This window comes from Entelurus aequoreus, linkage group LG13 (genome assembly GCF_033978785.1).
Source record: "Entelurus aequoreus isolate RoL-2023_Sb linkage group LG13, RoL_Eaeq_v1.1, whole genome shotgun sequence".
In the NCBI taxonomy this organism is placed as follows: domain Eukaryota; kingdom Metazoa; phylum Chordata; class Actinopteri; order Syngnathiformes; family Syngnathidae; genus Entelurus; species Entelurus aequoreus.
Window position 1 is genome coordinate 31,325,634 of NC_084743.1, and position 7,500 is coordinate 31,333,133.

At 36.8% G+C, this 7,500-nt stretch overlaps 1 protein-coding gene across 4 annotated transcripts in view; it reads right to left on the reverse strand.

The window, feature by feature from the left end:
- The window catches only part of glsb (glutaminase b), a 73,404-nt gene that overhangs the window by 64,925 nt on the left and 979 nt on the right, over nucleotides 1-7,500 (reverse strand). The gene's annotated exons all lie outside the window — the stretch shown is intronic.

Genomic DNA, 7,500 nt, shown 5'->3' on the forward strand with positions numbered 1-7,500 from the left:
GCAAGAAGTGACATAAGAGCAAAATAATACTTCATTTGACATTAGATGTTGTAAATTGTTTTTGTTCTTTCAGACACAAACTGTAAACACTTTGGGTATCAACCCATTTCATTTGAAGAAAAAGGGGTTTTATTTGACCTTGAAGAGATTTAAATTTCCACTTGTTTAGTTTACAACTGTGCCATTGTTGGTGTTGTATATATGTTTGCATTCTCCAAAAGCTCGTACTGTATTTGAAATTAAAAAAAACCTAACTTTTAATATCGACCTGTATACTATATGTTGGTAAAAATAAAGGAATGGTGTCTCCAATATTAAAAGAACATGATATCAAAGTCCAAACTGTCAACACAATAGAAGAACTCTGTGGTTTGATGGTGTAGTGGTATACTGTATCAGAATAAATTCCATGGATTCCTTTGTCCTTAGCTTTGCCTTGTTCACTGGGACACTTGGATTAATAAAGCCAACATCGTAGCATGTTCACACGCTGGTCATAACAGAGGCACAGTGATGGAACAAACCTAAATATGTTGGTTAAGATAAGGGGATATCATGGTTTGTAAAGCACTTAGAGGCACTTGTGATTAATGGCTACATAAATAAATTGTGATTGATTGATTGATTGATTGATTGATTGATTGATTGATTGATTGATTGATTGAAGACAAAGAAATATGTTTAATGGGCAAAACTGAGAATGTTGATACAATTATACTAACTATCTTCAGTTGTTTGACTTGCACTAAGAATAAGTCATGTATTACTTGTATCTTGTGCTTGTATTTATCCCTTACACCTTTTAATAGTAAATACCAACAACTTAAAGGGTAACTGCACTTTTTTTTTAATGTTGCTTATCATTCACGATCTCTATGTAAGACAAGAACACATACGTTTTTCTTTTTTTAATGTATTCTAATTTGTAAAATACGGCAAGTACGAGGTGGAACAATGACGTCTTTGGGAGTCCTCTAGTGCCACCCATGACCCTAAGAAAAAAAAACACCAACCATACCCATTTACAGACCTGGGCATTGTGCGGCCCGCGGGCCGCATCCGGCCCTTTGTACGTCCCTGTCCGGCCCGCGTGAGGCCAATTATAAATTACAAAATAAATTTTAAAAAGCATCTATTTCGAGTGTGCAATACAACGGTGCTGCTTTTGTTTTGAAAAGCGTTATTTGTATTACTTCCGTGTGGACGTATGCTCGTGCGCGCAGCGGCAATCTCAAATTACAAAATACATTTAAAAAAACATCTTTGTCGTGCGTGCAATACAACTGTGCTGCTTTTATTTTGAAAAGTGTTATATGTGCGTATGTCCTGTGAGGGAAGGCGCACAGCGACAAGTGATGCCCGGTTATCCCCGAGACGCTAAAAAGAGAAAAGTTGATGACGAATGGCGTGTTTTCAACAAGACATGGACTGCCAAGTAAAGGTAAAGCTGTGTGCTTATTTGTGGTACACACGTTGCTGTGTTTAAAGAATATAGTGTAACGACCTGCTGAAGTAAGATGTTGTCTTCTTGAGTTGCGTAAATGAGGAGTGAGGAGACGTGCGTGTGGAAGGAACGAGATATGTTGAGCTGTGTTAGTATAGCTTGCTCAATAAAAGTTTAAAAAGAGCGTCAGACTTGATGTGCACTTCTTCTGGACTCTACAATTGGTGGCAGAAGTAAAACTTTGCGCATACTGCACTGTTTGTGTGCTACGTCATCGGGAGGTACGTGCCACGTGAGGAGCTCGCCGCAAAGAGAGAGAGAGAGAGAGAGAGAGAGCGTGTTTACAGGTGCAGCCACGCTGCTTGCCACGGGGGGAATTCCGCCCTCAATGAAGACTCCCAGGTTTGATGGCAAGGCGAACTGGGAGGCATTTCATCCCACTTCTGACATCAATTGTAGCGTCCAGAAGAAGTGCACACCAAGTCTGATGCACTTTTTAAACTTTTATTGAGCATGCTATACTAACACAGCTCAACTTATCTCGTTCTTTCCAAAAGGAAAACCAATCCTCACTCCTCATTTCCGCAACAGCAACGCTTACTCCTTCTTCGCCAATCACCTTACAGGCGTGCTACGTTCACAACGTTTTCTTATCTGGTTAAATAAAGGTTCTACAACAAAGAGGATGCAGGATAAAGTGACAGAAATTGACATTTTTGTATTGTAATATACATCAGGAAGTGTTGTGTAAGAAAGTGTTAAAAACAAAACCATCAAAAGCCATCTGCTTTTGTATAAAGATAAGTTAGGTTAAATGAAAATATTATTATTATTATTATCTATCTTACGGTATATCAAAAATAATTTGAGCAAAATTTAATTGAAATATTGTCAGTGTGGCCCTCCAGCAGTGCTCGGGTTGCTCATGCGGCCCCCGGTAAAAATTAATTGCCCACCCCTGCCCATTTACATGTTGTCAACTGTATATTAACTAGGTATTAGCAATATTGTTATTATAAGAGCTAACACAGACAAACTACTTTTAGTCACGCAGTGATCACCGAGCGCTTACCATGAATTGATTAACGTGGACCCCGACTTAAACAAGTTGAATAACTTATTCGGTGTTACCATTTAGTGGTCAATTGTACGGAATATGTACTGTACTGTGCAATCTACTAATAAAAGTTTCCATTAATAAATCACTAAGTAACTTATGCTGCTATATTGACATATTGAGCCGGTGAGCTGCTGCATCGCCTCTGAGTTGGTGAAAATTAATTTTAGATTATAAATAATGGCTCTCACCTAGATAGTACAAGTTTGTAGCCATAAACTGAGAAGTTGGTCAACTTTGACATCCAACTTGGACTCAGAGATGGCGAGAAAGACAGGGAAAGACACGAAAAGGCGCTCGTGTGCAACAATTTTTTCTTTAGCACTTTGTGAGGATAATAACTAATTCTTCATCTAAACAGGAAGATATGAACATCCCATCAATCGGCATCCAAATGAGAGCAGACATTGTACATTACGTGAAATACAAAATACGAACATAATAGTGATTGTTTATCAGTTACTGTACAGAGTCTGCTTTCACTGGGATGCAGACTTATGAGATGTTTATATCTTCCCGTTTAGAGAATTTATCAAAATCCTCACGCACCGTACCAAAGAAGTGTGAAGCATGATTTCTAATTTAGCACAAGCTTTCACCAACGCAGGGGCGATGTAGCAGCTCACTTTGTGAATAGCTGCATGAGATTGTTATCTTTTTGTGATCACGGCGCCACTTAAAAGTAGTTTTTCTGCATTAGCGCTTATAATAAAAATGTCACTAATACTTGGTAAATATTAGGGCTGCGAATCTTTGAGTGTCCCACGATTCGATTCAATATTGATTCTTGGGGTCACGATTCGATTCAAAATTTATTTTTTTCAATTCAACATGATTCTGGATTCAAAAACGATATTTTCCCAATTCAAAACGATTCTCTATTCATTCAATACATAGGATTTCAGCAGGATCTACCCCAGTCTGCTGACATGCAAGCAGAGTAGTGGATTTTTGTAAAAAGCTTTTATAATTGTAAAGGACAATGTTTTATCAACTGATTGCAATAATGTAAATTAGTTTTAACTATTAAATGAACCAAAAATATGACTTATTTTATCTTTGTGAAAATATTGGACACAGTGTGTTGTCAAGCTTATAAGATGCGATGCAAGTGTAAGCCACTATTGTTCTTTTTTTTTATATATATATATATATATATATAAATGTCAAATGATAATGTAAATAAGGGATTTTTAATTACTGCTATGTTGGAATTGTAACTAATATTGATACTGTTGTTGATTATATTCATTTTTGTTTCACTACTTTTGGTTTGTTCTGTGTCGTGTTTGTGTGTCCTCTCAATTGCTCTCTTTATTGCAGTTCTGAGTGTTGCTGGGTCGGGTTTGGTTTTGGAATTGGATTGCATTGTGATGGTATTGCTGTGTATTGTTTTGTTGTATTCTTGTCTTACATAGGGTTTGTGAATAGTAGACACAAAAAAAAGTGCAGTTCCCCTTAAAAAAACACACAAAAAACTCAGAATAAATCAATAATTATCCCCACTATATGCCAGGTCAGCATTTGAAATTCCAGAGTTCCATCTGTACTTCTTCTTGAAACACAGAGCAAACACTTCACAAATCACCATCTGTACCTGTCCTGAACACAAATAAAATCCAAAGTAGCTGAAATGCAAGTTTTTTCAGGCATGCCTAACTCAAAGAGAGTGCTACATCTGTTTCTAAAAGTGTTTACCCTACCATTATATCAGTGAAGACATTTGAAAATAACACATTTTAGACCTGTAGTTAAAAAAACACATACCGAGAAAACGTATTTGTGAATTTATTTACGTGGACCCCGACTTAAACAAGTTGAAAAACTCATTTGGGTGTTACCATTTAGTGGTCAATTGTACGGAATATGTACTGAACTGTGCAATCTACTAATAAAAGTTTCAATCAATCAATAAAAAAAAAAACATAATATTTTTGCCTGAGGTTATTATACCATCAGGATCTCATACCGAACCACGCCTAGTCTTACGTTTTACTTTGCTGGGGCTTCGATAAACTAAATGCAATACTTTGCGTCAAGAGTTCAAATCTTCCTTTTATAGTGTTTTACTTTCATGTATTAGTAGATTACTTAAAACAAGAAACAAAATCAATAACCAGATCAGGTTCAGTTTTAAACAAAGATATTGGTCTATGAACTTTGCAAAACAACAAGGTTTTGACCATCTGGATGCGCAATTTTGTCCTTCAACTCTGATAAGAGCTTCATTTTTAACTGTGAAATTGTGTGTTATCTCCTATGAAGTTAATGTGCATGGAGCTAATCAGGTGTTTTCAAGGAAACTTTGATGATGTCTTATCCCTTATACTTTATACTAGGGCTGGGAATCTTAGGGTTTGGTATCACATGATACAATACCTAATACATGGCTGACGTTCACGATAATATTCTGACATGGCGATATTGTCATTATCAATATATTGCGCTTAATAACCTGCAATAATACATCCATGTGTATTTAGGGGTGAAAAAAAAATATATATATATTTTGCAGCACAATGTACCCAGACAAACATACATGTTTTATAACATTTTCTTTATGTGTCTGACAAAGAGTGACACTATTTTAAATTCATTCATAAAACAGGAAATCTTATATGTCTCTCAAGTAGATTCAATCTGAAACACTGTATGCTTGTAGCCTGTTATCTCCACCGCTAAGCTCATGTTTTTCCACCATTATCAGCCAGTGGCCTAAAATCTATATCAAGATATACTGTATATAGCAGCCTGCGGCAACAACGGTACTTCATAGTTGTGTGTTATCTCCTATGGAGTTAATGTAGATGGAGCTAATCAGGTGGTTTAAATGAAACTTTACTGATGCATTATCCCTTATAGTATTAGGACTTGGACCACATAATACAATACCTGATAGATGGCTCACGTTAATATCATATCCTATCACGATATTATTTGGTATTTAAATGATAGTAGAACCATTTTAAATGGGTTACAAAAGTCCCTAGTTTGGTTGCTTACATATTAACAAATTGTATAATTTCCAGTTGTATCATTTTCTTAAAACCATTACTGATCTACTTGCTAAATTACTGGTACTCTAATGGCTTACTTTCTATTGTAACATGTCTCTAGCTATACACTTCTTTTAAAAATGTAATAAGCACTTATTCTTCTATTGTTTAAATTAGGAATGTGCTGATCAACCGGCCACCCGTCTGCATCAGACAAATTTTGTGAAAAAGTATGAGACTGACCATTACCAATTAATAACTTTTAATGATGCCAATCACAAATGCAGATCCTCTCTGGTCAACAAGCTGCTAGCCCTAACTACTAATAATCACCTCCATTATAGCAGATAAACTGCATTTTTTTCGTCATGATCAAGTATTATAGTCTCTATATATATAGGAAGGCAAAACTAGGTGCAGGCATGATAACAGCTAAGCTAACTGCTAAGCCACTTTTAAACAACCCCAAGAAATAAGTCCTTCGTTAAATTTTGAGAATGTAGATGGAACCACGTTACAACAGAAAGTAAGCAGTTAACTAACTTATTAACAGGGAATGAATATGTTATATAAACATAGCAGCAACTGTTGGTGTGTCAGCATTGTCACAGCCAGTGCACGACAAGTAAGAGGACAATCAGATCAATCCATAAATTGATAACAGAGAGCAAAACAAAACAAATGTTATCGTGGGGACAGGCCCTAAGTTTGAAGTATTGCCACTTTTGACAGGGCATGTTTTATAGCTTAACCATAATCATTCATTTTGAAACTGAATCGCTTTGTGCACCCTCTTTTCTTTATTGATTGCCATTCTTCCTCTTGTGTCTCCGCACTGTTTCCGCCTGTATGTGCTGTGTGCGTGTGTTGATTCACTCAACTTGTGCATCGACTGAGCACAGTATACCGTATTTTTTGGACTATAAGTCGCAATTTTTTTCTTAGTGCAACTTATACTCAGGAGCGACTTATGTGTGAAATTATCAACACATTACCGTAAAATATCAAATAATATTATTTAGCTCATTCACGTAAGAGACTAGACGTATAAGATTTCATTGGATTTAGCGATTAGGAGTGACAGATTGTTTGGTAAACGTATAGCATGTTCTATATGTTATAGTTATTTGAATGACTCTTACCATAATATGTTACGTTAACATACCAGGCACGTTCTCAGTTGGTTATTTACGCGTCATACAACGTACACTTCTTCAGCCTGTTGTTCACTATTCTTTATTTATTTTAAATTGCTTTTCAAGTGTATATTCTTGGTGTTGGGTTTTATCAAATATATGTCCCCCAAAAAAAAGTTTTTTTCTCACTCCAAACTGGGCCCCCTATACCGCCATAGGACCCCAGTCTGAGATTTACCTTTTTGTTTTGTAACTCATCCAACCCCAGCGCCTACCATTTTCCCTCCTATTACGGGGCGCCGTAGTGGCGACTCATCACCGTCCCTGTTCTGTCTTAACCTGACTCTCACCCGATCCTTGTAGTTCGCTGAGCTCCACACAAGGATCTGGGATCGAGGGCAATGCAAACTCCTTCAAGATAGCAAAAAATAATGAATCGATCAGGATTGACGGGCGGAATTTCATAGATTTGACGTAGCGCCGAGGCGACTGTTTGAGTCAAACAACAATGGCGGCACGCAGCAAGGAGTCGTGTGCTGACATTGATTCTGCTATTGCAACTGTTTTGTGGAATTTATCGAATATTAATTCTTTAAAAGATGAACAGAGAACGGTTTTGAAGGCATTTATTAACTTTTCGCTCTGTCATTATCCAATATGTCGGCTGTTCTGTTTTGGATTTCCCAGCGTCGCTCTCATCAGCGTCACGGCTTGATTTCAATGTGAGTGGTTGAAGTAGCACATCATTCAAGATAACGGACAATGATTTTTTTTTGCAAGGCCCGCCTTCTGAAATACATCTCGTAT